At 47.5% G+C, this 27,436-nt stretch overlaps 16 non-coding genes across 16 annotated transcripts; all 16 read right to left on the reverse strand.

Annotated features, from left to right (window-relative positions):
• Nucleotides 1-5,588: 5,588 nt before the first annotated feature.
• TRNAL-CAA (transfer RNA leucine (anticodon CAA)) lies at nucleotides 5,589-5,662 on the reverse strand. Its single transcript has one exon. It is a non-coding gene; the product is annotated as a tRNA-Leu (tRNA).
• Nucleotides 5,663-7,458: 1,796 nt separating this feature from the next.
• On the reverse strand, nucleotides 7,459-7,532 carry TRNAS-CGA (transfer RNA serine (anticodon CGA)). Its single transcript has one exon. It is a non-coding gene; the product is annotated as a tRNA-Ser (tRNA).
• Nucleotides 7,533-8,393: 861 nt separating this feature from the next.
• TRNAS-CGA (transfer RNA serine (anticodon CGA)) lies at nucleotides 8,394-8,467 on the reverse strand. Its single transcript has one exon. It is a non-coding gene; the product is annotated as a tRNA-Ser (tRNA).
• A 391-nt stretch (nucleotides 8,468-8,858) lies between these two features.
• Nucleotides 8,859-8,932, reverse strand: TRNAS-CGA (transfer RNA serine (anticodon CGA)). The gene has a single exon. It is a non-coding gene; the product is annotated as a tRNA-Ser (tRNA).
• A 2,267-nt stretch (nucleotides 8,933-11,199) lies between these two features.
• On the reverse strand, nucleotides 11,200-11,273 carry TRNAS-CGA (transfer RNA serine (anticodon CGA)). Its single transcript has one exon. It is a non-coding gene; the product is annotated as a tRNA-Ser (tRNA).
• An 861-nt stretch (nucleotides 11,274-12,134) lies between these two features.
• On the reverse strand, nucleotides 12,135-12,208 carry TRNAS-CGA (transfer RNA serine (anticodon CGA)). Its single transcript has one exon. It is a non-coding gene; the product is annotated as a tRNA-Ser (tRNA).
• A 2,265-nt stretch (nucleotides 12,209-14,473) lies between these two features.
• Nucleotides 14,474-14,547, reverse strand: TRNAS-CGA (transfer RNA serine (anticodon CGA)). Its single transcript has one exon. It is a non-coding gene; the product is annotated as a tRNA-Ser (tRNA).
• Nucleotides 14,548-15,409: 862 nt separating this feature from the next.
• On the reverse strand, nucleotides 15,410-15,483 carry TRNAS-CGA (transfer RNA serine (anticodon CGA)). Its single transcript has one exon. It is a non-coding gene; the product is annotated as a tRNA-Ser (tRNA).
• Nucleotides 15,484-15,874: 391 nt separating this feature from the next.
• TRNAS-CGA (transfer RNA serine (anticodon CGA)) lies at nucleotides 15,875-15,948 on the reverse strand. The gene has a single exon. It is a non-coding gene; the product is annotated as a tRNA-Ser (tRNA).
• A 2,267-nt stretch (nucleotides 15,949-18,215) lies between these two features.
• TRNAS-CGA (transfer RNA serine (anticodon CGA)) lies at nucleotides 18,216-18,289 on the reverse strand. The gene has a single exon. It is a non-coding gene; the product is annotated as a tRNA-Ser (tRNA).
• An 861-nt stretch (nucleotides 18,290-19,150) lies between these two features.
• On the reverse strand, nucleotides 19,151-19,224 carry TRNAS-CGA (transfer RNA serine (anticodon CGA)). Its single transcript has one exon. It is a non-coding gene; the product is annotated as a tRNA-Ser (tRNA).
• A 2,264-nt stretch (nucleotides 19,225-21,488) lies between these two features.
• TRNAS-CGA (transfer RNA serine (anticodon CGA)) lies at nucleotides 21,489-21,562 on the reverse strand. Its single transcript has one exon. It is a non-coding gene; the product is annotated as a tRNA-Ser (tRNA).
• Nucleotides 21,563-22,424: 862 nt separating this feature from the next.
• On the reverse strand, nucleotides 22,425-22,498 carry TRNAS-CGA (transfer RNA serine (anticodon CGA)). Its single transcript has one exon. It is a non-coding gene; the product is annotated as a tRNA-Ser (tRNA).
• Nucleotides 22,499-22,889: 391 nt separating this feature from the next.
• TRNAS-CGA (transfer RNA serine (anticodon CGA)) lies at nucleotides 22,890-22,963 on the reverse strand. The gene has a single exon. It is a non-coding gene; the product is annotated as a tRNA-Ser (tRNA).
• Nucleotides 22,964-24,292: 1,329 nt separating this feature from the next.
• TRNAS-CGA (transfer RNA serine (anticodon CGA)) lies at nucleotides 24,293-24,366 on the reverse strand. The gene has a single exon. It is a non-coding gene; the product is annotated as a tRNA-Ser (tRNA).
• Nucleotides 24,367-25,227: 861 nt separating this feature from the next.
• On the reverse strand, nucleotides 25,228-25,301 carry TRNAS-CGA (transfer RNA serine (anticodon CGA)). Its single transcript has one exon. It is a non-coding gene; the product is annotated as a tRNA-Ser (tRNA).
• Between the last annotated feature and the right edge of the window lie 2,135 nt (nucleotides 25,302-27,436).

The raw sequence follows: 27,436 nt of genomic DNA on the forward strand, positions 1-27,436 counted from the left end.
TCGCGTCCGGTGCTCTTACCAACTGAGCTACTGCGACGGCTGTCCAATCTGCTGCTTTCGTGGGTATCTATGTTTTGAGTGTAAGCGAACCTCGAGAGTGTTCACCACCGCCACCCTCGTCCATAGCGGTGGACGTAGCACGACCTGTAATACCGCATGTGTGACGTAGAACTTCATGTAACGGCGAGGGCGGAAACTGTGCGAGAGCCCTCTCATGCTACGTATGGCATCAAGACTGCCAGAACCAAGACTCCTGTTAAGCTATTAGCAGGCAAGCAAATGAAATATGAAATGAGGGGCTCGTTTGACAAACATATGAAGGAAGACAACAGACACCGAAACTAAGGTGCATAGGGGAATGTTTTCTTTTTTTATTTCTAATGCCAATCAATTTGTTTAAAGAAAATTACTTATAAACCAGCAGAAAAAAGCAACCATGCCACCGGTGGCATCCGAACCCACACCCTTCGAATATCGCGTCCGGTGCTCTTACCAACTGAGCTACGGCGACGGCTGTGCTATCTGCTGCTTTCGTGGGTATCTATGTTTTGCGTGTAAGCGAACCTCGAGAGTGTTCACCACCGCCACCCTCGTCCATAGCGGTGGACGTAGCACGACGTGTAATACCGCAAGTGTGACGTAGAACTTCATGTAACGGCGAGGGCGGAAACTGTGCGAGAGCCCTCTCATGCTACCTATGGCATCAAGACTGCCAGAACCAAGACCCCTGTTAAGCTATTAGCAGGCAAGGCAAATGAAATGAGGGGCTCGTTTGAAAAACATATGAAGGAAGACAACAGCCACAGAAACCAAGGTGCATAGGGGAATGTTTTCTTTTTTTATTTCTAATGCCAATCAATTTGTTTAAAGAAAATTACTTATAAACCAGCAAAAAAAGCAACCATGCCACCGGTGGCATCCGAACCCACAACCTCCGAATATCGCGTCCGGTGCTCTTACCAACTGAGCTACGGCGACGGCTGTGCTATCTGCTGCTTTCGTGGGTATCTATGTTTTGCGTGTAAGCGAACCTCGAGAGTGTTCACCACCGCCACCCTCGTCCATAGCGGTGGACGTAGCACGACGTGTAATACCGCAAGTGTGACGTAGAACTTCATGTAACGGCGAGGGCGGAAACTGTGCGAGAGCCCTCTCATGCTACCTATGGCATCAAGACTGCCAGAACCAAAACCCCTGTTAAGCTATTAGCAGGCAAGGCAAATGAAATGAGGGGCTCGTTTGAAAAACATATGAAGGAAGACAACAGCCACAGAAACCAAGGTGCATAGGGGAATACATACATACATACATACAAGTTTTATTCTCCACAAAGAAAATTACTTATAAACCAGCAGAAAAAAACCACCATGCCGCCGGTGGGATCCGAACCCACAAGCTCCGAATATCTCGTCCGGTGCTCTTACCAACTGAGCTACGGCGACGGCTGTCCAATCTGCTGCTTTCGTGGGTATCTATGTTTTGAGTGTAAGCGAACCTCGAGAGTGTTCACCACCGCCACCCTCGTCCATAGCGGTGGACGTAGCACGACCTGTAATACCGCATGTGTGACGTAGAACTTCATGTAACGGCGAGGGCGGAAACTGTGCGAGAACCCTCTTATGCTACCTATGGCATCAAGACTGCCAGAACAAAGACCCCCGTTAAGCTATTAGCAGACAAGGCAAATGAAATGAGGGGCTCGTTTGACAAACATATGAAGGAAGACAACAGTCACCGAAACCAAGGTGCATAGGGGAATGTTTTCTTTTTTTTAAATTTCTAATGCCAATCAGTTTGTTTAAAGAAAATTACTTATAAACCAGCAGAAAGAACAACCATGTCGTCGGTGGGATCCGAACCCACAACCTCCGAATATCGCGTCCGGTGCTCTTACCAACTGAGCTACTGCGACGGCTGTCCAATCTGCTGCTTTCGTGGGTATCTATGTTTTGAGTGTAAGCGAACCTCGAGAGTGTTCACCACCGCCACCCTCGTCCATAGCGGTGGACGTAGCACGACCTGTAATACCGCATGTGTGACGTAGAACTTCATGTAACGGCGAGGGCGGAAACTGTGCGAGAGCCCTCTCATGCTACGTATGGCATCAAGACTGCCAGAACCAAGACTCCTGTTAAGCTATTAGCAGGCAAGCAAATGAAATATGAAATGAGGGGCTCGTTTGACAAACATATGAAGGAAGACAACAGACACCGAAACTAAGGTGCATAGGGGAATGTTTTCTTTTTTTATTTCTAATGCCAATCAATTTGTTTAAAGAAAATACTTATAAACCGGCAGAAAAAGCAACCATGCCGCCGGTGGGATCCGAACCCACAACCTCCGAATATCGCGTCCGGTGCTCTTACCAACTCAGCTACGGCGACGGCTGTCCGATCTGCTGCTTTCGTGGGTATCTAAGTTTTGCGTGTAAGCGAACCTTGAGAGTGTTCACCAGCGCCACCCTCGTCCATAGCGGTGGACGTAGCACGACCTGTAATACCGCATGTGTGACGTAGAACTTCATGTAACGGCGAGGGCGGAAACTGTGCGAGAACCCTCTCATGCTACCTATGGCATCAAGACTGCCAGAACCAAGACCCCTGTTAAGCTATTAGCAGGCAAGGCAAATGAAATGAGGGGCTCGTTTGAAAAACATATGAAGGAAGACAACAGCCACCGAAACCAAGGTGCATAGGGGAATGTTTTCTTTTTTTCAATTTCTAATGCCAATAATTTTGTTTAGAGAAAATTACTTATAAACCAGCAGAAAAAGCAACCATGCCGCCGGTGGGATCCGAACCCACAACCTCCGAATATCGCATCCGGTGCTCGTACCAACTCAGCTACGGCGACGGCTGTCCAATCTGCTGCTTTCGTGGGTATCTATGTTTTGAGTGTAAGCGAACCTCGAGAGTGTTCACCAGCGCCACCCTCGTCCATAGCGGTGGACGTAGCACGACCTGTAATACCGCAAGTGTGACGTAGAACGTCCTGTAACGGCGTGGGCGGAAACTGTGCGAGAACCCTCTTATGCTACCTATGGCATCAAGACTGCCAGAACCAAGACCCCCGTTAAGCTATTAGCAGACAAGGCAAATGAAATGAGGGGCTCGTTTGACAAACATATGAAGGAAGACAACAGTCACCGAAACCAAGGTGCATAGGGTAATGTTTTCTTTTTTTTAAATTTCTAATGCCAATCAGTTTGTTTAAAGAAAATTACTTATAAACCAGCAGAAAAAACAACCATGTCGTCGGTGGGATCCGAGCCCACAACCTCCGAATATCGCGTCCGGTGCTCTTACCAACTGAGCTACTGCGACGGCTGTCCAATCTGCTGCTTTCGTGGGTATCTATGTTTTGAGTGTAAGCGAACCTCGAGAATGCTCACCACCGCCACCCTCGTCCATAGCGGTGGACGTAGCACGACCTGTAATACCGCATGTGTGACGTAGAACTTCATGTAACGGCGAGGGCGGAAACTGTGCGCTCTCTCATGCTACGTATGGCATCAAGACTGCCAGAACCAAGACTCCTGTTAAGCTATTAGCAGGCAAGCAAATGAAATATGAAATGAGGGGCTCGTTTGACAAACATATGAAGGAAGACAACACTCACCGAAACCAAGGTGCATAGGGGAATGTTTGCTTTTTTATTTCGAATGCCAATCAATTTGTTTAAAGAAAATTACTTATAAACCAGCAGAAAAAAGCAACCATGCCACCGGTGGCATCCGAACCCACAACCTCCGAATATCGCGTCCGGTGCTCTTACCAACTGAGCTACGGCGACGGCTGTGCTATCTGCTGCTTTCGTGGGTATCTATGTTTTGCGTGTAAGCGAACCTCGAGAATGCTCACCACCGCCACCCTCGTCCATAGCGGTGGACGTAGCACGACCTGTAGTACCGCAAGTGTGACGTAGAACTTCATGTAACGGCGAGGGCGGAAACTGTGCGAGAACCCTCTCATGCTACCTATGGCATCAAGACTGCCAGAACCAAGACCCCTGTTAAGCTATTAGCAGGCAAGGCAAATGAAATGAGGGGCTCGTTTGAAAAACATATGAAGGAAGACAACAGCCACCGAAACCAAGGTGCATAGGGGAATGTTTTCTTTTTTTCAATTTCTAATGCCAATAATTTTGTTTAGAGAAAATTACTTATAAACCAGCAGAAAAAGCAACCATGCCGCCGGTGGGATCCGAACCCACAACCTCCGAATATCGCATCCGGTGCTCGTACCAACTCAGCTACGGCGACGGCTGTCCAATCTGCTGCTTTCGTGGGTATCTATGTTTTGCGTGTAAGCGAACCTTGAAAATGTTCACCAGCGCCACCCTCGTCCATAGCGGTGGACGTAGCACTTCCTGTAATACCGCAAGTGTGACGTAGAACGTCATGTAACGGCGAGGGCGGAAACTGTGCCAGAACCCTCTTATGCTACCTATGGCATCAAGACTGCCAGAACCAAGACCCCCATTAAGCTATCAGCAGACAAAGCAAATGAAATGAGGGGCTCGTTTGACAAACATATGAAGGAAGACAACAGTCACCGGAACCAAGGTGCATAGGGGAGTGTTTTCTTTTTTTTACTTTCGAATGCCAATCAATTTGTCTAAAGAAAGTTACTTATAAACCAGCAGAAAAACAACTATGTCGCCGGTGGGATCCGAACCCACAACCTCCGAATATCGCGTCCGGTGCTCTTACCAACTGAGCTACGGCCACGGCTGTCCAATCTGCTGCTTTCGTGGGTATCTATGTTTTGCGTGTAAGCGAACCTTGAAAATGTTCACCAGCGCCACCCTCGTCCATAGCGGTGGACGTAGCACGTCCTGTAATACCGCAAGTGTGACGTAGAACGTCATGTAACGGCGAGGGCGGAAACTGTGCGAGAACGCTCTTATGCTACCTATGGCATCAAGACTGCCAGAACAAAGACCCCCGTTAGGATATTAGCAGAAAAGGCAAATGAAATGAGGGGCTCGTTTGACAAACATATGAAGGAAGACAACAGTCACCGAAACCAAGGTGCATAGAGGAATGTTTTCATTTTTTAATTTCTAATGGCAATCAATTTGTTTAAAGAAAATTACTTATAAACCAGCAGAAAAACAACCATGTCGCCGGGGGGATCCGAACCCACAACCTCCGAATATCGCGTCCGGTGCTCTTACCAACTGAGCTACGGCGACGGCTGTCCAATCTGCTGCTTTCGTGGGTATCTATGTTTTGCGTGCAAGCGAACCATGAAAATGTTCACCAGCGCCACCCTCGTCCATAGCGGTGGACGTAGCACGTCCTGCAATACCGCTAGTGTGACGTAGAACGTCATATAACGGCGAGGGCGGAAATTGTGCGTGAGCCCTCTTATGCTACCTATGGCATCAAGACTGCCAGATCCAAGACCCCCGTTAAGCTATTAGCAGAAAAGGCAAATGAAATGAGGGACTCGTTTGACAAACATATGAAGGAAGACAACAGTCACCGAAACCAAGGTGCATAGGGGAATGTTTTCTTTTTTTATTTCTAATGCCAATCAATTTGTTTAAAGAAAATTACTTATAAACCAGCAGAAAAACAACCATGTCGCCGGTGGGATCCGAACCCACAGCCTCCGAATATTGCGTCCGGTGCTCTTACCAACTGAGCTACGGCGACGGCTGTCCAATCTGCTGCTTTCGCGGGTATCTATGTTTTGCGTGTAAGCGAACCATGAAAATGTTCACCAGCGCCACCCTCGTCCATAGCGGTGGACGTAGCACGTCCTGCAATACCGCTAGTGTGACGTAGAACGTCATATAACGGCGAGGGCGGAAATTGTGCGAGAGCCCTCTTATGCTACCTATCGCATCAAGACTGCCAGATCCAAGACCCCCGTTAAGCTATTAGCAGAAAAGGCAAATGAAATGAGGGACTCGTTTGACAAACATATGAAGGAAGACAACAGTCACCGAAACCAAGGTGCATAGGGGAATGTTTTTTTTTTATTTCTAATGCCAATCAATTTGTTTAAAGAAAATTACTTATAAACCAGCAGAAAAAAGCAACCATGCCACCGGTGGGATCCGAACCCACAACCTCCGAATATCGCGTCCGGTGCTCTTACCACCTGAGCTATGGCGACGACTGTCCAATGTGCTGCTTTCGTGGGTATCTATGTTTTGCGTGAAAGCGAACCTTGAGAGTGTTCACCAGCGCCACCCTCGTCCATAGCGGTGGACGTAGCACGTCCTGTAATACCGCAAGTGTGACGTAGAACGTCATGTAACGGCGAGGGCGGAAACTGTGCGAGAGCCCTCTCATGCTACCTATGGCATCAAGACTGCCAGAACCAAGACCCCTGTTAAGCTATTAGCAGGCAAGGCAAATGAAATGAGGGGCTCGTTTGAAAAACATATGAAGGAAGACAACAGCCACCGAAACCAAGGTGCATAGGGGAATGTTTTCTTTTTTTCAATTTCTAATGCCAATCATTTTGTTTAAAGAAAATTACTTATAAACCAGCAGAAAAAGCAACCATGCCGCCGGTGGGATCCGAACCCACAACCTCCGAATATCGCGTCCGGTGCTCGTACCAACTCAGCTACGGCGACGGCTGTCCAATCTGCTGCTTTCGTGGGTATCTATGTTTTGCGTGTAAGTGAACCTTGAAAGTGTTCACCAGCGCCACCCTCGTCCATAGCGGTGGACGTAGCACTTCCTGTAATACCGCAAGTGTGACGTAGAACGTCATGTAACTGCGAGGGCGGAAACTGTGCCAGAACCCTCTTATGCTACCTATGGCATCAAGACTGCCAGAACCAAGACCCCCATTAAGCTTTCAGCAGACAAAGCAAATGAAATGAGGGGCTCGTTTGACAAACATATGAAGGAAGACAACAGTCACCGGAACCAAGGTGCATAGGGGAGTGTTTTCTTTTTTTTTCTTTCGAATGCCAATCAATTTGTCTAAAGAAAGTTACTTATAAACCAGCAGAAAAACAACTATGTCGCCGGTGCGATCCGAACCCACAACCTCCGAATATCGCGTCCGGTGCTCTTACCAACTGAGCTACGGCCACGGCTGTCCAATCTGCTGCTTTCGTGGGTATCTATGTTTTGCGTGTAAGCGAACCTTGAAAATGTTCACCAGCGCCACCCTCGTCCATAGCGGTGGACGTAGCACGTCCTGTAATACCGCAAGTGTGACGTAGAACGTCATGTAACGGCGAGGGCGGAAACTGTGCGAGAACGCTCTTATGCTACCTATGGCATCAAGACTGCCAGAACAAAGACCCCCGTTAGGATATTAGCAGAAAAGGCAAATGAAATGAGGGGCTCGTTTGACAAACATATGAAGGAAGACAACAGTCACCGAAACCAAGGTGCATAGAGGAATGTTTTCATTTTTTAATTTCTAATGGCAATCAATTTGTTTAAAGAAAATTACTTATAAACCAGCAGAAAAACAACCATGTCGCCGGTGGGATCCGAACCCACAACCTCCGAATATCGCGTCCGGTGCTCTTACCAACTGAGCTACGGCGACGGCTGTCCAATCTGCTGCTTTCGTGGGTATCTATGTTTTGCGTGCAAGCGAACCATGAAAATGTTCACCAGCGCCACCCTCGTCCATAGCGGTGGACGTAGCACGTCCTGCAATACCGCTAGTGTGACGTAGAACGTCATATAACGGCGAGGGCGGAAATTGTGCGTGAGCCCTCTTATGCTACCTATGGCATCAAGACTGCCAGATCCAAGACCCCCGTTAAGCTATTAGCAGAAAAGGCAAATGAAATGAGGGACTCGTTTGACAAACATATGAAGGAAGACAACAGTCACCGAAACCAAGGTGCATAGGGGAATGTTTTCTTTTTTTTATTTCTAATGCCAATCAATTTGTTTAAAGAAAATTACTTATAAACCAGCAGAAAAAAGCAACCATGCCACCGGTGGGATCCGAACCCACAACCTCCGAATATCGCGTCCGGTGCTCTTACCACATGAGTATGGCGACGACTGTCCAATGTGCTGCTTTCGTGGGTATCTATGTTTTGCGTGAAAGCGAACCTTGAGAGTGTTCACCAGCGCCACCCTCGTCCATAGCGGTGGACGTAGCACGTCCTGTAATACCGCAAGTGTGACGTAGAACGTCATGTAACGGCGAGGGCGGAAACTGTGCGAGAACCCTCTTATGCTACCTATGGCATCAAGACTGCCAGAACAAAGACCCCCGTTAGGATATTAGCAGAAAAGGCAAATGAAATGAGGGGCTCGTTTGACAAACATATGAAGGAAGACAACAGTCACCGAAACCAAGGTGCATAGAGGAATGTTTTCTTTTATTAATTTCTAATGTCAATCAATTTGTTTAAAGAAAATTATTTATAAACCAGCAGAAAACCAACCATGTCGCCGGTGGGATCCGAACCCACAACCTCCGAATATCGCGTCCGGTGCTCTTACCAACTGAGCTACGGCGACGGCTGTCCAATCTGCTGCTTTGGCTGGTATCTATGTTTTGCGTGTAAGCGAACCTTGAAAGTGTTCACCATCGTCACCCTCGTCCATAGCGGTGGACGTAGCACGTCCTGTAATACCGCAAGTGTGACGTAGAACGTCATGTAACGGCGAGGGCGAAAACTGTGCGAGAGCCCTCTTATGCTACCTATGACATCAAGACTGCCAGAACCAAGACCCCCGTTAAGCTATCAGCAGACAAAGCAAATGAAATAAGGGCTCGTTTGACAAACATATGAAGGAAGACAACAGTCACCGGAACCAAGGTGCATAGAGGAATGTTTTCTTTTTTTAATTTCTAATGCCAATCAATTTGTTTTAAGGAAATACTTATAAACCAGCAGAAAAACAACCATGTCGCCGGTGGGATCCGAACCCACAACCTCCGAATATCGCGTCCGGTGCTCTTACCAACTGAGCTACGGCGACGGCTGTCCAATCTGCTGCTTTCGTGGGTATCTATGTTTTGCGTGTAAGCGAACCATGAAAATGTTCACCAGCGCCACCCTCGTCCATAACGGTGGACGTAGCACGTCCTGCAATACCGCTAGTGTGACGTAGAACGTCATATAACGGCGAGGGCGGAAATTGTGCGAGAGCCCTCTTATGCTACCTATGGCATCAAGACTGCCAGATCCAAGACCCCCGTTAAGCAATTAGCAGAAAAGGCAAATGAAATGAGGGACTCGTTTGACAAACATATGAAGGAAGACAACAGTCACTGAAACCAAGGTGCATAGGGGAATGTTTTCTTTTTTTAATTTCTAATGCCAATCAATTTGTTTAAAGAAAATTAGATATAAACCAGCAGAAAAAAGCAACCATGCCACCGGTGGGATCCGAACCCACAACCTCCGAATATCGCGTCCGGTGCTCTTACCACCTGAGCTACGGCGACGACTGTCCAATGTGCTGCTTTCGTGGGTATCTATGTTTTGCGTGTAAGCGAACCTTGAGAGTGTTCACCAGCGCCACCCTCGTCAATAGCGGTGGACGTAGCACGTCCTGTAATACCGCAAGAGTGACGTAGAACGTCATGTAACGGCGAGGGCGGAAACTGTGCGAGAACCCTCTTATGCTACCTATGGCATCAAGACTGCCAGAACAAAGACCCCCGTTAGGATATTAGCAGAAAAGGCAAATGAAATGAGGGGCTCGTTTGACAAACATATAAAGGAAGACAACAGTCACCGAAACCAAGGTGCATAGAGGAATGTTTTCTTTTTTTAATTTCTAATGTCAATCAATTTGTTTAAAGAAAATTATTTATAAACCAGCAGAAAACCAACCATGTCGCCGGTTGGATCCGAACCCACAACCTCCGAATATCGCGTCCAGTGCTCTTACCAACTGAGCTACGGCGACGGCTGTCCAATCTGCTGCTTTGGTGGGTATCTATGTTTTGCGTGTAAGCGAACCTTGAAAGTGTTCACCAGCGTCACCCTCGTCCATAGCGGTGGACGTAGCACGTCCTGTAATACCGCATGTGTGACGTAGAACGTCATGTAACGGCGAGGGCGAAAACTGTGCGAGAGCCCTCTTATGCTACCTATGACATCAAGACTGCCAGAACGAAGACCCCCGTTAAGCTATCAGCAGACAAAGCAAATGAAATAAGGGCTCGTTTGACAAACATATGAAGGAAGACAACAGTCACCGGAACCAAGGTGCATAGGGGAGTGTTTTCTTTTTTTTTAATTTCGAATGCTAATCAATTTGTCTAAAGAAAATTATTTATAAACCAGCAGAAAAAACAACCATGTCGCCGGTGGGATCCGAACCCACAACCTCCGAATATCGCGCCCGGTGCTCTTACCAACTGAGCTACGGCGACGGCTGTCCAATCTGCTGCTTTCGTGGGTATCTATGTTTTGCGTGCAAGCGAACCTAGAGAGTGTTCACCAGCGCCCCACTCGTCCATAGCGGTAGACGTAGCACGTCCTGTAATACCGCAAGTGTGACGTAGAACGTGCAGTAACGGCGAGGGCGGAAACTGTGCGAGAGCCCTCTCATGCTACCTATGACATCAAGACTGCCAGAACCAAGACCCCTGTTAAGCTATTAGCAGAAAAGGCAAATGAAATGAGGGGCTCGTTTGACAAACATATGAAGGAAGACAACAGTCACCGAAACCAAGGTGCATAGGGGAATGTTTTCTTTTTTTAATTTCTAATGCCAATCAATTTGTTTAAAGAAAATTACATATAAACCAGCAGAAAAATGCAACCATGCCGCCGGTGGGATCCGAACCCACAACCTCCGAATATCGCGTCCGGTGCTCTTACCAACTGAGCTACGGCGACGGATGTCCAATCTGCTGCTTTCGTGGGTATCTATGTTTTGCGTGTAAGCGAACCATGAAACTGTTCACCAGCGCCACCCTCGTCCATAGCGGTGGACGTAGCACGTCCTGCAATACCGCTAGTGTGACGTAGAACGTCATATAACGGCGAGGGCGGAAATTGTGCGAGAGCCCTCTTATGCTACCTATGGCATCAAGACTGCCAGATCCAAGACCCCCGTTAAGCTATTAGCAGAAAAGGCAAATGAAATGAGGGACTCGTTTGACAAACATATGAAGGAAGACAACAGTCACCGAAACCAAGGTGCATAGAGGAATGTTTTCTTTTTTTAATTTCTAATGTCAATCAATTTGTTTAAAGAAAATTATTTATAAACCAGCAGAAAACCAACCATGTCGCCGGTGGGATCCGAACCCACAACCTCCGAATATCGCGTCCGGTGCTCTTACCAACTGAGCTACGGCGACGGCTGTCCAATCTGCTGCTTTGGTGGGTATCCAATTTTTGCGTGTAAGCGAACCTTGAAAGTGTTCACCAGCGTCACCCTCGTCCATAGCGGTGGACGTAGCACGTCCTGTAATACCGCAAGTGTGACGTAGAACGTCACGTAACGGCGAGGGCGAAAACTGTGCGAGAGCCCTCTTATGCTACCTATGACATCAAGACTGCCAGAACCAAGACCCCCGTTAAGCTATTAGCAGAAAAGGCAAATGAAATGAGGGGCTCGTTTGACAAACATATGAAGGAAGACAACAGTCACCGAAACCAAGGTGCATAGAGGAATGTTTTCTTTTTTTAATTTCTAATGCCAATCAATTTCTTTTAAGGAAATACTTATAAACCAGCAGAAAAAAGCAACCATGCCACCGGTGGGATCCGAACCCACAACCTCCGAATATCGCGTCCGGTGCTCTTACCACCTGAGCTACGGCGACGACTGTCCAATGTGCTGCTTTCGTGGGTATCTATGTTTTGCGTGTAAGCGAACCTTGAGAGTGTTCACCAGCGCCACCCTCGTCAATAGCGGTGGACGTAGCACGTCCTGTAATACCGCAAGTTTGACGTAGAACGTCATGTAACGGCGAGGGCGGAAACTGTGCGAGAACCCTCTTATGCTACCTATGGCATCAAGACTGCCAGAACAAAGACCCCCGTTAGGATATTAGCAGAAAAGGCAAATGAAATGAGGGGCTCGTTTGACAAACATATAAAGGAAGACAACAGTCACCGAAACCAAGGTGCATAGAGGAATGTTTTCTTTTTTAATTTCTAATGTCAATCAATTTGTTTAAAGAAAATTATTTATAAACCACGCAGAAAACCAACCATGTCGCCGGTGGGATCCGAACCCACAACCTCCGAATATCGCGTCCGGTGCTCTTACCAACTGAGCTACGGCGACGGCTGTCCAATCTGCTGCTTTGGTGGGTATCTATGTTTTGCGTGTAAGCGAACCTTGAAAGTGTTCACCAGCGTCACCCTCGTCCATAGCGGTGGACGTAGCACGTCCTGTAATACCGCAAGTGTGACGTAGAGCGTCATGTAACGGCGAGGGCGAAAACAGTGCGAGAGCCCTCTTATGCTACCTATGACATCAAGACTGCCAGAACCAAGACCCCCGTTAAGCTATCAGCAGACAAAGCAAATGAAATAAGGGCTCGTTTGACAAACATATGAAGGAAGACAACAGTCACCGGAACCAAGGTGCATAGGGGAGTGTTTTCTTGTTTTTAATTTCGAATGCCAATGAATTTGTTTAGAGAAAATTAGATATAAACCAGCAGAAAAATGCAACCATGCCGCCGGTGGGATCCGAACCGATAACCTCCGAATATCGCGTCCGGTGCTCTTACCAACTGAGCTACGGCGACGGCTGTCCAATCTGCTGCTTTCGCGGGTATCTATGTTTTGCGTGTAAGCGAACCATGAAAATGTTCACCAGCGCCACCCTCGTCCATAGCGGTGGACGTAGCACGTCCTGCAATACCGCTAGTGTGACGTAGAACGTCATATAACGGCGAGGGCGGAAATTGTGCGAGAGCCCTCTTATGCTACCTATCGCATCAAGACTGCCAGATCCAAGACCCCCGTTAAGCTATTAGCAGAAAAGGCAAATGAAATGAGGGACTCGTTTGACAAACATATGAAGGAAGACAACAGTCACCGAAACCAAGGTGCATAGGGGAATGTTTTTTTTTTATTTCTAATGCCAATCAATTTGTTTAAAGAAAATTACTTATAAACCAGCAGAAAAAAGCAACCATGCCACCGGTGGGATCCGAACCCACAACCTCCGAATATCGCGTCCGGTGCTCTTACCACCTGAGCTATGGCGACGACTGTCCAATGTGCTGCTTTCGTGGGTATCTATGTTTTGCGTGAAAGCGAACCTTGAGAGTGTTCACCAGCGCCACCCTCGTCCATAGCGGTGGACGTAGCACGTCCTGTAATACCGCAAGTGTGACGTAGAACGTCATGTAACGGCGAGGGCGGAAACTGTGCGAGAGCCCTCTCATGCTACCTATGGCATCAAGACTGCCAGAACCAAGACCCCTGTTAAGCTATTAGCAGGCAAGGCAAATGAAATGAGGGGCTCGTTTGAAAAACATATGAAGGAAGACAACAGCCACCGAAACCAAGGTGCATAGGGGAATGTTTTCTTTTTTTCAATTTCTAATGCCAATCATTTTGTTTAAAGAAAATTACTTATAAACCAGCAGAAAAAGCAACCATGCCGCCGGTGGGATCCGAACCCACAACCTCCGAATATCGCGTCCGGTGCTCGTACCAACTCAGCTACGGCGACGGCTGTCCAATCTGCTGCTTTCGTGGGTATCTATGTTTTGCGTGTAAGTGAACCTTGAAAGTGTTCACCAGCGCCACCCTCGTCCATAGCGGTGGACGTAGCACTTCCTGTAATACCGCAAGTGTGACGTAGAACGTCATGTAACTGCGAGGGCGGAAACTGTGCCAGAACCCTCTTATGCTACCTATGGCATCAAGACTGCCAGAACCAAGACCCCCATTAAGCTTTCAGCAGACAAAGCAAATGAAATGAGGGGCTCGTTTGACAAACATATGAAGGAAGACAACAGTCACCGGAACCAAGGTGCATAGGGGAGTGTTTTCTTTTTTTTTCTTTCGAATGCCAATCAATTTGTCTAAAGAAAGTTACTTATAAACCAGCAGAAAAACAACTATGTCGCCGGTGCGATCCGAACCCACAACCTCCGAATATCGCGTCCGGTGCTCTTACCAACTGAGCTACGGCCACGGCTGTCCAATCTGCTGCTTTCGTGGGTATCTATGTTTTGCGTGTAAGCGAACCTTGAAAATGTTCACCAGCGCCACCCTCGTCCATAGCGGTGGACGTAGCACGTCCTGTAATACCGCAAGTGTGACGTAGAACGTCATGTAACGGCGAGGGCGGAAACTGTGCGAGAACGCTCTTATGCTACCTATGGCATCAAGACTGCCAGAACAAAGACCCCCGTTAGGATATTAGCAGAAAAGGCAAATGAAATGAGGGGCTCGTTTGACAAACATATGAAGGAAGACAACAGTCACCGAAACCAAGGTGCATAGAGGAATGTTTTCATTTTTTAATTTCTAATGGCAATCAATTTGTTTAAAGAAAATTACTTATAAACCAGCAGAAAAACAACCATGTCGCCGGTGGGATCCGAACCCACAACCTCCGAATATCGCGTCCGGTGCTCTTACCAACTGAGCTACGGCGACGGCTGTCCAATCTGCTGCTTTCGTGGGTATCTATGTTTTGCGTGCAAGCGAACCATGAAAATGTTCACCAGCGCCACCCTCGTCCATAGCGGTGGACGTAGCACGTCCTGCAATACCGCTAGTGTGACGTAGAACGTCATATAACGGCGAGGGCGGAAATTGTGCGTGAGCCCTCTTATGCTACCTATGGCATCAAGACTGCCAGATCCAAGACCCCCGTTAAGCTATTAGCAGAAAAGGCAAATGAAATGAGGGACTCGTTTGACAAACATATGAAGGAAGACAACAGTCACCGAAACCAAGGTGCATAGGGGAATGTTTTCTTTTTTTTATTTCTAATGCCAATCAATTTGTTTAAAGAAAATTACTTATAAACCAGCAGAAAAAAGCAACCATGCCACCGGTGGGATCCGAACCCACAACCTCCGAATATCGCGTCCGGTGCTCTTACCACATGAGCTATGGCGACGACTGTCCAATGTGCTGGTTTCGTGGGTATCTATGTTTTGCGTGAAAGCGAACCTTGAGAGTGTTCACCAGCGCCACCCTCGTCCATAGCGGTGGACGTAGCACGTCCTGTAATACCGCAAGTGTGACGTAGAACGTCATGTAACGGCGAGGGCGGAAACTGTGCGAGAACCCTCTTATGCTACCTATGGCATCAAGACTGCCAGAACAAAGACCCCCGTTAGGATATTAGCAGAAAAGGCAAATGAAATGAGGGGCTCGTTTGACAAACATATGAAGGAAGACAACAGTCACCGAAACCAAGGTGCATAGAGGAATGTTTTCTTTTATTAATTTCTAATGTCAATCAATTTGTTTAAAGAAAATTATTTATAAACCAGCAGAAAACCAACCATGTCGCCGGTGGGATCCGAACCCACAACCTCCGAATATCGCGTCCGGTGCTCTTACCAACTGAGCTACGGCGACGGCTGTCCAATCTGCTGCTTTGGCTGGTATCTATGTTTTGCGTGTAAGCGAACCTTGAAAGTGTTCACCATCGTCACCCTCGTCCATAGCGGTGGACGTAGCACGTCCTGTAATACCGCAAGTGTGACGTAGAACGTCATGTAACGGCGAGGGCGAAAACTGTGCGAGAGCCCTCTTATGCTACCTATGACATCAAGACTGCCAGAACCAAGACCCCCGTTAAGCTATCAGCAGACAAAGCAAATGAAATAAGGGCTCGTTTGACAAACATATGAAGGAAGACAACAGTCACCGGAACCAAGGTGCATAGAGGAATGTTTTCTTTTTTTAATTTCTAATGCCAATCAATTTGTTTTAAGGAAATACTTATAAACCAGCAGAAAAACAACCATGTCGCCGGTGGGATCCGAACCCACAACCTCCGAATATCGCGTCCGGTGCTCTTACCAACTGAGCTACGGCGACGGCTGTCCAATCTGCTGCTTTCGTGGGTATCTATGTTTTGCGTGTAAGCGAACCATGAAAATGTTCACCAGCGCCACCCTCGTCCATAACGGTGGACGTAGCACGTCCTGCAATACCGCTAGTGTGACGTAGAACGTCATATAACGGCGAGGGCGGAAATTGTGCGAGAGCCCTCTTATGCTACCTATGGCATCAAGACTGCCAGATCCAAGACCCCCGTTAAGCAATTAGCAGAAAAGGCAAATGAAATGAGGGACTCGTTTGACAAACATATGAAGGAAGACAACAGTCACTGAAACCAAGGTGCATAGGGGAATGTTTTCTTTTTTTAATTTCTAATGCCAATCAATTTGTTTAAAGAAAATTAGATATAAACCAGCAGAAAAAAGCAACCATGCCACCGGTGGGATCCGAACCCACAACCTCCGAATATCGCGTCCGGTGCTCTTACCACCTGAGCTACGGCGACGACTGTCCAATGTGCTGCTTTCGTGGGTATCTATGTTTTGCGTGTAAGCGAACCTTGAGAGTGTTCACCAGCGCCACCCTCGTCAATAGCGGTGGACGTAGCACGTCCTGTAATACCGCAAGTGTGACGTAGAACGTCATGTAACGGCGAGGGCGGAAACTGTGCGAGAACCCTCTTATGCTACCTATGGCATCAAGACTGCCAGAACAAAGACCCCCGTTAGGATATTAGCAGAAAAGGCAAATGAAATGAGGGGCTCGTTTGACAAACATATAAAGGAAGACAACAGTCACCGAAACCAAGGTGCATAGAGGAATGTTTTCTTTTTTTAATTTCTAATGTCAATCAATTTGTTTAAAGAAAATTATTTATAAACCAGCAGAAAACCAACCATGTCGCCGGTTGGATCCGAACCCACAACCTCCGAATATCGCGTCCAGTGCTCTTACCAACTGAGCTACGGCGACGGCTGTCCAATCTGCTGCTTTGGTGGGTATCTATGTTTTGCGTGTAAGCGAACCTTGAAAGTGTTCACCAGCGTCACCCTCGTCCATAGCGGTGGACGTAGCACGTCCTGTAATACCGCATGTGTGACGTAGAACGTCATGTAACGGCGAGGGCGAAAACTGTGCGAGAGCCCTCTTATGCTACCTATGACATCAAGACTGCCAGAACGAAGACCCCCGTTAAGCTATCAGCAGACAAAGCAAATGAAATAAGGGCTCGTTTGACAAACATATGAAGGAAGACAACAGTCACCGGAACCAAGGTGCATAGGGGAGTGTTTTCTTTTTTTTTAATTTCGAATGCTAATCAATTTGTCTAAAGAAAATTATTTATAAACCAGCAGAAAAAACAACCATGTCGCCGGTGGGATCCGAACCCACAACCTCCGAATATCGCGCCCGGTGCTCTTACCAACTGAGCTACGGCGACGGCTGTCCAATCTGCTGCTTTCGTGGGTATCTATGTTTTGCGTGCAAGCGAACCTAGAGAGTGTTCACCAGCGCCCCACTCGTCCATAGCGGTAGACGTAGCACGTCCTGTAATACCGCAAGTGTGACGTAGAACGTGCAGTAACGGCGAGGGCGGAAACTGTGCGAGAGCCCTCTCATGCTACCTATGACATCAAGACTGCCAGAACCAAGACCCCTGTTAAGCTATTAGCAGAAAAGGCAAATGAAATGAGGGGCTCGTTTGACAAACATATGAAGGAAGACAACAGTCACCGAAACCAAGGTGCATAGGGGAATGTTTTCTTTTTTTAATTTCTAATGCCAATCAATTTGTTTAAAGAAAATTAGATATAAACCAGCAGAAAAATGCAACCATGCCGCCGGTGGGATCCGAACCCACAACCTCCGAATATCGCGTCCGGTGCTCTTACCAACTGAGCTACGGCGACGGATGTCCAATCTGCTGCTTTCGTGGGTATCTATGTTTTGCGTGTAAGCGAACCATGAAACTGTTCACCAGCGCCACCCTCGTCCATAGCGGTGGACGTAGCACGTCCTGCAATACCGCTAGTGTGACGTAGAACGTCATATAACGGCGAGGGCGGAAATTGTGCGAGAGCCCTCTTATGCTACCTATGGCATCAAGACTGCCAGATCCAAGACCCCCGTTAAGCTATTAGCAGAAAAGGCAAATGAAATGAGGGACTCGTTTGACAAACATATGAAGGAAGACAACAGTCACCGAAACCAAGGTGCATAGAGGAATGTTTTCTTTTTTTAATTTCTAATGTCAATCAATTTGTTTAAAGAAAATTATTTATAAACCAGCAGAAAACCAACCATGTCGCCGGTGGGATCCGAACCCACAACCTCCGAATATCGCGTCCGGTGCTCTTACCAACTGAGCTACGGCGACGGCTGTCCAATCTGCTGCTTTGGTGGGTATCCAATTTTTGCGTGTAAGCGAACCTTGAAAGTGTTCACCAGCGTCACCCTCGTCCATAGCGGTGGACGTAGCACGTCCTGTAATACCGCAAGTGTGACGTAGAACGTCACGTAACGGCGAGGGCGAAAACTGTGCGAGAGCCCTCTTATGCTACCTATGACATCAAGACTGCCAGAACCAAGACCCCCGTTAAGCTATTAGCAGAAAAGGCAAATGAAATGAGGGGCTCGTTTGACAAACATATGAAGGAAGACAACAGTCACCGAAACCAAGGTGCATAGAGGAATGTTTTCTTTTTTTAATTTCTAATGCCAATCAATTTCTTTTAAGGAAATACTTATAAACCAGCAGAAAAAAGCAACCATGCCACCGGTGGGATCCGAACCCACAACCTCCGAGTATCGCGTCCGGTGCTCTTACCACCTGAGCTACGGCGACGACTGTCCAATGTGCTGCTTTCGTGGGTATCTATGTTTTGCGTGTAAGCGAACCTTGAGAGTGTTCACCAGCGCCACCCTCGTCAATAGCGGTGGACGTAGCACGTCCTGTAATACCGCAAGTTTGACGTAGAACGTCATGTAACGGCGAGGGCGGAAACTGTGCGAGAACCCTCGTATGCTACCTATGGCATCAAGACTGCCAGAACAAAGACCCCCGTTAGGATATTAGCAGAAAAGGCAAATGAAATGAGGGGCTCGTTTGACAAACATATAAAGGAAGACAACAGTCACCGAAACCAAGGTGCATAGAGGAATGTTTTCTTTTTTAATTTCTAATGTCAATCAATTTGTTTAAAGAAAATTATTTATAAACCACGCAGAAAACCAACCATGTCGCCGGTGGGATCCGAACCCACAACCTCCGAATATCGCGTCCGGTGCTCTTACCAACTGAGCTACGGCGACGGCTGTCCAATCTGCTGCTTTGGTGGGTATCTATGTTTTGCGTGTAAGCGAACCTTGAAAGTGTTCACCAGCGTCACCCTCGTCCATAGCGGTGGACGTAGCACGTCCTGTAATACCGCAAGTGTGACGTAGAGCGTCATGTAACGGCGAGGGCGAAAACAGTGCGAGAGCCCTCTTATGCTACCTATGACATCAAGACTGCCAGAACCAAGACCCCCGTTAAGCTATCAGCAGACAAAGCAAATGAAATAAGGGCTCGTTTGACAAACATATGAAGGAAGACAACAGTCACCGGAACCAAGGTGCATAGGGGAGTGTTTTCTTGTTTTTAATTTCGAATGCCAATGAATTTGTTTAGAGAAAATTAGATATAAACCAGCAGAAAAATGCAACCATGCCGCCGGTGGGATCCGAACCGATAACCTCCGAATATCGCGTCCGGTGCTCTTACCAACTGAGCTACGGCGACGGCTGTCCAATCTGCTGCTTTCGCGGGTATCTATGTTTTGCGTGTAAGCGAACCATGAAAATGTTCACCAGCGCCACCCTCGTCCATAGCGGTGGACGTAGCACGTCCTGCAATACCGCTAGTGTGACGTAGAACGTCATATAACGGCGAGGGCGGAAATTGTGCGAGAGCCCTCTTATGCTACCTATCGCATCAAGACTGCCAGATCCAAGACCCCCGTTAAGCTATTAGCAGAAAAGGCAAATGAAATGAGGGACTCGTTTGACAAACATATGAAGGAAGACAACAGTCACCGAAACCAAGGTGCATAGGGGAATGTTTTTTTTTATTTCTAATGCCAATCAATTTGTTTAAAGAAAATTACTTATAAACCAGCAGAAAAAAGCAACCATGCCACCGGTGGGATCCGAACCCACAACCTCCGAATATCGCGTCCGGTGCTCTTACCACCTGAGCTATGGCGACGACTGTCCAATGTGCTGCTTTCGTGGGTATCTATGTTTTGCGTGAAAGCGAACCTTGAGAGTGTTCACCAGCGCCACCCTCGTCCATAGCGGTGGACGTAGCACGTCCTGTAATACCGCAAGTGTGACGTAGAACGTCATGTAACGGCGAGGGCGGAAACTGTGCGAGAGCCCTCTCATGCTACCTATGGCATCAAGACTGCCAGAACCAAGACCCCTGTTAAGCTATTAGCAGGCAAGGCAAATGAAATGAGGGGCTCGTTTGAAAAACATATGAAGGAAGACAACAGCCACCGAAACCAAGGTGCATAGGGGAATGTTTTCTTTTTTTCAATTTCTAATGCCAATCATTTTGTTTAAAGAAAATTACTTATATACCAGCAGAAAAAGCAACCATGCCGCCGGTGGGATCCGAACCCACAACCTCCGAATATCGCGTCCGGTGCTCGTACCAACTCAGCTACGGCGACGGCTGTCCAATCTGCTGCTTTCGTGGGTATCTATGTTTTGCGTGTAAGTGAACCTTGAAAGTGTTCACCAGCGCCACCCTCGTCCATAGCGGTGGACGTAGCACTTCCTGTAATACCGCAAGTGTGACGTAGAACGTCATGTAACTGCGAGGGCGGAAACTGTGCCAGAACCCTCTTATGCTACCTATGGCATCAAGACTGCCAGAACCAAGACCCCCATTAAGCTTTCAGCAGACAAAGCAAATGAAATGAGGGGCTCGTTTGACAAACATATGAAGGAAGACAACAGTCACCGGAACCAAGGTGCATAGGGGAGTGTTTTCTTTTTTTTTCTTTCGAATGCCAATCAATTTGTCTAAAGAAAGTTACTTATAAACCAGCAGAAAAACAACTATGTCGCCGGTGCGATCCGAACCCACAACCTCCGAATATCGCGTCCGGTGCTCTTACCAACTGAGCTACGGCCACGGCTGTCCAATCTGCTGCTTTCGTGGGTATCTATGTTTTGCGTGTAAGCGAACCTTGAAAATGTTCACCAGCGCCACCCTCGTCCATAGCGGTGGACGTAGCACGTCCTGTAATACCGCAAGTGTGACGTAGAACGTCATGTAACGGCGAGGGCGGAAACTGTGCGAGAACGCTCTTATGCTACCTATGGCATCAAGACTGCCAGAACAAAGACCCCCGTTAGGATATTAGCAGAAAAGGCAAATGAAATGAGGGGCTCGTTTGACAAACATATGAAGGAAGACAACAGTCACCGAAACCAAGGTGCATAGAGGAATGTTTTCGTTTTTTAATTTCTAATGGCAATCAATTTGTTTAAAGAAAATTACTTATAAACCAGCAGAAAAACAACCATGTCGCCGGTGGGATCCGAACCCACAACCTCCGAATATCGCGTCCGGTGCTCTTACCAACTGAGCTACGGCGACGGCTGTCCAATCTGCTGCTTTCGTTGGTATCTATGTTTTGCGTGCAAGCGAACCATGAAAATGTTCACCAGCGCCACCCTCGTCCATAGCGGTGGACGTAGCACGTCCTGCAATACCGCTAGTGTGACGTAGAACGTCATATAACGGCGAGGGCGGAAATTGTGCGTGAGCCCTCTTATGCTACCTATGGCATCAAGACTGCCAGATCCAAGACCCCCGTTAAGCTATTAGCAGAAAAGGCAAATGAAATGAGGGACTCGTTTGACAAACATATGAAGGAAGACAACAGTCACCGAAACCAAGGTGCATAGGGGAATGTTTTCTTTTTTTTATTTCTAATGCCAATCAATTTGTTTAAAGAAAATTACTTATAAACCAGCAGAAAAAAGCAACCATGCCACCGGTGGGATCCGAACCCACAACCTCCGAATATCGCGTCCGGTGCTCTTACCACATGAGCTATGGCGACGACTGTCCAATGTGCTGGTTTCGTGGGTATCTATGTTTTGCGTGAAAGCGAACCTTGAGAGTGTTCACCAGCGCCACCCTCGTCCATAGCGGTGGACGTAGCACGTCCTGTAATACCGCAAGTGTGACGTAGAACGTCATGTAACGGCGAGGGCGGAAACTGTGCGAGAACCCTCTTATGCTACCTATGGCATCAAGACTGCCAGAACAAAGACCCCCGTTAGGATATTAGCAGAAAAGGCAAATGAAATGAGGGGCTCGTTTGACAAACATATGAAGGAAGACAACAGTCACCGAAACCAAGGTGCATAGAGGAATGTTTTCTTTTATTAATTTCTAATGTCAATCAATTTGTTTAAAGAAAATTATTTATAAACCAGCAGAAAACCAACCATGTCGCCGGTGGGATTCGAACCCACAACCTCCGAATATCGCGTCCGGTGCTCTTACCAACTGAGCTACGGCGACGGCTGTCCAATCTGCTGCTTTGGCTGGTATCTATGTTTTGCGTGTAAGCGAACCTTGAAAGTGTTCACCATCGTCACCCTCGTCCATAGCGGTGGACGTAGCACGTCCTGTAATACCGCAAGTGTGACGTAGAACGTCATGTAACGGCGAGGGCGAAAACTGTGCGAGAGCCCTCTTATGCTACCTATGACATCAAGACTGCCAGAACCAAGACCCCCGTTAAGCTATCAGCAGACAAAGCAAATGAAATAAGGGCTCGTTTGACAAACATATGAAGGAAGACAACAGTCACCGGAACCAAGGTGCATAGAGGAATGTTTTCTTTTTTTAATTTCTAATGCCAATCAATTTGTTTTAAGGAAATACTTATAAACCAGCAGAAAAACAACCATGTCGCCGGTGGGATCCGAACCCACAACCTCCGAATATCGCGTCCGGTGCTCTTACCAACTGAGCTACGGCGACGGCTGTCCAATCTGCTGCTTTCGTGGGTATCTATGTTTTGCGTGTAAGCGAACCATGAAAATGTTCACCAGCGCCACCCTCGTCCATAACGGTGGACGTAGCACGTCCTGCAATACCGCTAGTGTGACGTAGAACGTCATATAACGGCGAGGGCGGAAATTGTGCGAGAGCCCTCTTATGCTACCTATGGCATCAAGACTGCCAGATCCAAGACCCCCGTTAAGCAATTAGCAGAAAAGGCAAATGAAATGAGGGACTCGTTTGACAAACATATGAAGGAAGACAACAGTCACTGAAACCAAGGTGCATAGGGGAATGTTTTCTTTTTTTAATTTCTAATGCCAATCAATTTGTTTAAAGAAAATTAGATATAAACCAGCAGAAAAAAGCAACCATGCCACCGGTGGGATCCGAACCCACAACCTCCGAATATCGCGTCCGGTGCTCTTACCACCTGAGCTACGGCGACGACTGTCCAATGTGCTGCTTTCGTGGGTATCTATGTTTTGCGTGTAAGCGAACCTTGAGAGTGTTCACCAGCGCCACCCTCGTCAATAGCGGTGGACGTAGCACGTCCTGTAATACCGCAAGTGTGACGTAGAACGTCATGTAACGGCGAGGGCGGAAACTGTGCGAGAACCCTCTTATGCTACCTATGGCATCAAGACTGCCAGAACAAAGACCCCCGTTAGGATATTAGCAGAAAAGGCAAATGAAATGAGGGGCTCGTTTGACAAACATATAAAGGAAGACAACAGTCACCGAAACCAAGGTGCATAGAGGAATGTTTTCTTTTTTTAATTTCTAATGTCAATCAATTTGTTTAAAGAAAATTATTTATAAACCAGCAGAAAACCAACCATGCCGCCGGTGGGATCCGAACCCACAACCTCCGAATATCGCGTCCGGTGCTCTTACCAACTGAGCTACGGCGACGGATGTCCAATCTGCTGCTTTCGTGCGTATCTATGTTTTGCGTGTAAGCGAACCATGAAACTGTTCACCAGCGCCACCCTCGTCCATAGCGGTGGACGTAGCACGTCCTGCAATACCGCTAGTGTGACGTAGAACGTCATATAACGGCGAGGGCGGAAATTGTGCGAGAGCCCTCTTATGCTACCTATGGCATCAAGACTGCCAGATCCAAGACCCCCGTTAAGCTATTAGCAGAAAAGGCAAATGAAATGAGGGACTCGTTTGACAAACATATGAAGGAAGACAACAGTCACCGAAACCAAGGTGCATAGAGGAATGTTTTCTTTTTTTAATTTCTAATGTCAATCAATTTGTTTAAAGAAAATTATTTATAAACCAGCAGAAAACCAACCATGTCGCCGGTGGGATCCGAACCCACAACCTCCGAATATCGCGTCCGGTGCTCTTACCAACTGAGCTACGGCGACGGCTGTCCAATCTGCTGCTTTGGTGGGTATCCAATTTTTGCGTGTAAGCGAACCTTGAAAGTGTTCACCAGCGTCACCCTCGTCCATAGCGGTGGACGTAGCACGTCCTGTAATACCGCAAGTGTGACGTAGAACGTCACGTAACGGCGAGGGCGAAAACTGTGCGAGAGCCCTCTTATGCTACCTATGACATCAAGACTGCCAGAACCAAGACCCCCGTTAAGCTATTAGCAGAAAAGGCAAATGAAATGAGGGGCTCGTTTGACAAACATATGAAGGAAGACAACAGTCACCGAAACCAAGGTGCATAGAGGAATGTTTTCTTTTTTTAATTTCTAATGCCAATCAATTTCTTTTAAGGAAATACTTATAAACCAGCAGAAAAAAGCAACCATGCCACCGGTGGGATCCGAACCCACAACCTCCGAATATCGCGTCCGGTGCTCTTACCACCTGAGCTACGGCGACGACTGTCCAATGTGCTGCTTTCGTGGGTATCTATGTTTTGCGTGTAAGCGAACCTTGAGAGTGTTCACCAGCGCCACCCTCGTCAATAGCGGTGGACGTAGCACGTCCTGTAATACCGCAAGTTTGACGTAGAACGTCATGTAACGGCGAGGGCGGAAACTGTGCGAGAACCCTCGTATGCTACCTATGGCATCAAGACTGCCAGAACAAAGACCCCCGTTAGGATATTAGCAGAAAAGGCAAATGAAATGAGGGGCTCGTTTGACAAACATATAAAGGAAGACAACAGTCACCGAAACCAAGGTGCATAGAGGAATGTTTTCTTTTTTAATTTCTAATGTCAATCAATTTGTTTAAAGAAAATTATTTATAAACCACGCAGAAAACCAACCATGTCGCCGGTGGGATCCGAACCCACAACCTCCGAATATCGCGTCCGGTGCTCTTACCAACTGAGCTACGGCGACGGCTGTCCAATCTGCTGCTTTGGTGGGTATCTATGTTTTGCGTGTAAGCGAACCTTGAAAGTGTTCACCAGCGTCACCCTCGTCCATAGCGGTGGACGTAGCACGTCCTGTAATACCGCAAGTGTGACGTAGAGCGTCATGTAACGGCGAGGGCGAAAACAGTGCGAGAGCCCTCTTATGCTACCTATGACATCAAGACTGCCAGAACCAAGACCCCCGTTAAGCTATCAGCAGACAAAGCAAATGAAATAAGGGCTCGTTTGACAAACATATGAAGGAAGACAACAGTCACCGGAACCAAGGTGCATAGGGGAGTGTTTTCTTGTTTTTAATTTCGAATGCCAATGAATTTGTTTAGAGAAAATTAGATATAAACCAGCAGAAAAATGCAACCATGCCGCCGGTGGGATCCGAACCGATAACCTCCGAATATCGCGTCCGGTGCTCTTACCAACTGAGCTACGGCGACGGCTGTCCAATCTGCTGCTTTCGCGGGTATCTATGTTTTGCGTGTAAGCGAACCATGAAAATGTTCACCAGCGCCACCCTCGTCCATAGCGGTGGACGTAGCACGTCCTGCAATACCGCTAGTGTGACGTAGAACGTCATATAACGGCGAGGGCGGAAATTGTGCGAGAGCCCTCTTATGCTACCTATCGCATCAAGACTGCCAGATCCAAGACCCCCGTTAAGCTATTAGCAGAAAAGGCAAATGAAATGAGGGACTCGTTTGACAAACATATGAAGGAAGACAACAGTCACCGAAACCAAGGTGCATAGGGGAATGTTTTTTTTTATTTCTAATGCCAATCAATTTGTTTAAAGAAAATTACTTATAAACCAGCAGAAAAAAGCAACCATGCCACCGGTGGGATCCGAACCCACAACCTCCGAATATCGCGTCCGGTGCTCTTACCACCTGAGCTATGGCGACGACTGTCCAATGTGCTGCTTTCGTGGGTATCTATGTTTTGCGTGAAAGCGAACCTTGAGAGTGTTCACCAGCGCCACCCTCGTCCATAGCGGTGGACGTAGCACGTCCTGTAATACCGCAAGTGTGACGTAGAACGTCATGTAACGGCGAGGGCGGAAACTGTGCGAGAGCCCTCTCATGCTACCTATGGCATCAAGACTGCCAGAACCAAGACCCCTGTTAAGCTATTAGCAGGCAAGGCAAATGAAATGAGGGGCTCGTTTGAAAAACATATGAAGGAAGACAACAGCCACCGAAACCAAGGTGCATAGGGGAATGTTTTCTTTTTTTCAATTTCTAATGCCAATCATTTTGTTTAAAGAAAATTACTTATATACCAGCAGAAAAAGCAACCATGCCGCCGGTGGGATCCGAACCCACAACCTCCGAATATCGCGTCCGGTGCTCGTACCAACTCAGCTACGGCGACGGCTGTCCAATCTGCTGCTTTCGTGGGTATCTATGTTTTGCGTGTAAGTGAACCTTGAAAGTGTTCACCAGCGCCACCCTCGTCCATAGCGGTGGACGTAGCACTTCCTGTAATACCGCAAGTGTGACGTAGAACGTCATGTAACTGCGAGGGCGGAAACTGTGCCAGAACCCTCTTATGCTACCTATGGCATCAAGACTGCCAGAACCAAGACCCCCATTAAGCTTTCAGCAGACAAAGCAAATGAAATGAGGGGCTCGTTTGACAAACATATGAAGGAAGACAACAGTCACCGGAACCAAGGTGCATAGGGGAGTGTTTTCTTTTTTTTTCTTTCGAATGCCAATCAATTTGTCTAAAGAAAGTTACTTATAAACCAGCAGAAAAACAACTATGTCGCCGGTGCGATCCGAACCCACAACCTCCGAATATCGCGTCCGGTGCTCTTACCAACTGAGCTACGGCCACGGCTGTCCAATCTGCTGCTTTCGTGGGTATCTATGTTTTGCGTGTAAGCGAACCTTGAAAATGTTCACCAGCGCCACCCTCGTCCATAGCGGTGGACGTAGCACGTCCTGTAATACCGCAAGTGTGACGTAGAACGTCATGTAACGGCGAGGGCGGAAACTGTGCGAGAACGCTCTTATGCTACCTATGGCATCAAGACTGCCAGAACAAAGACCCCCGTTAGGATATTAGCAGAAAAGGCAAATGAAATGAGGGGCTCGTTTG

This window comes from Amblyomma americanum, chromosome 4 (assembly GCF_052857255.1).
Source record: "Amblyomma americanum isolate KBUSLIRL-KWMA chromosome 4, ASM5285725v1, whole genome shotgun sequence".
NCBI lineage: Eukaryota > Metazoa > Arthropoda > Arachnida > Ixodida > Ixodidae > Amblyomma > Amblyomma americanum.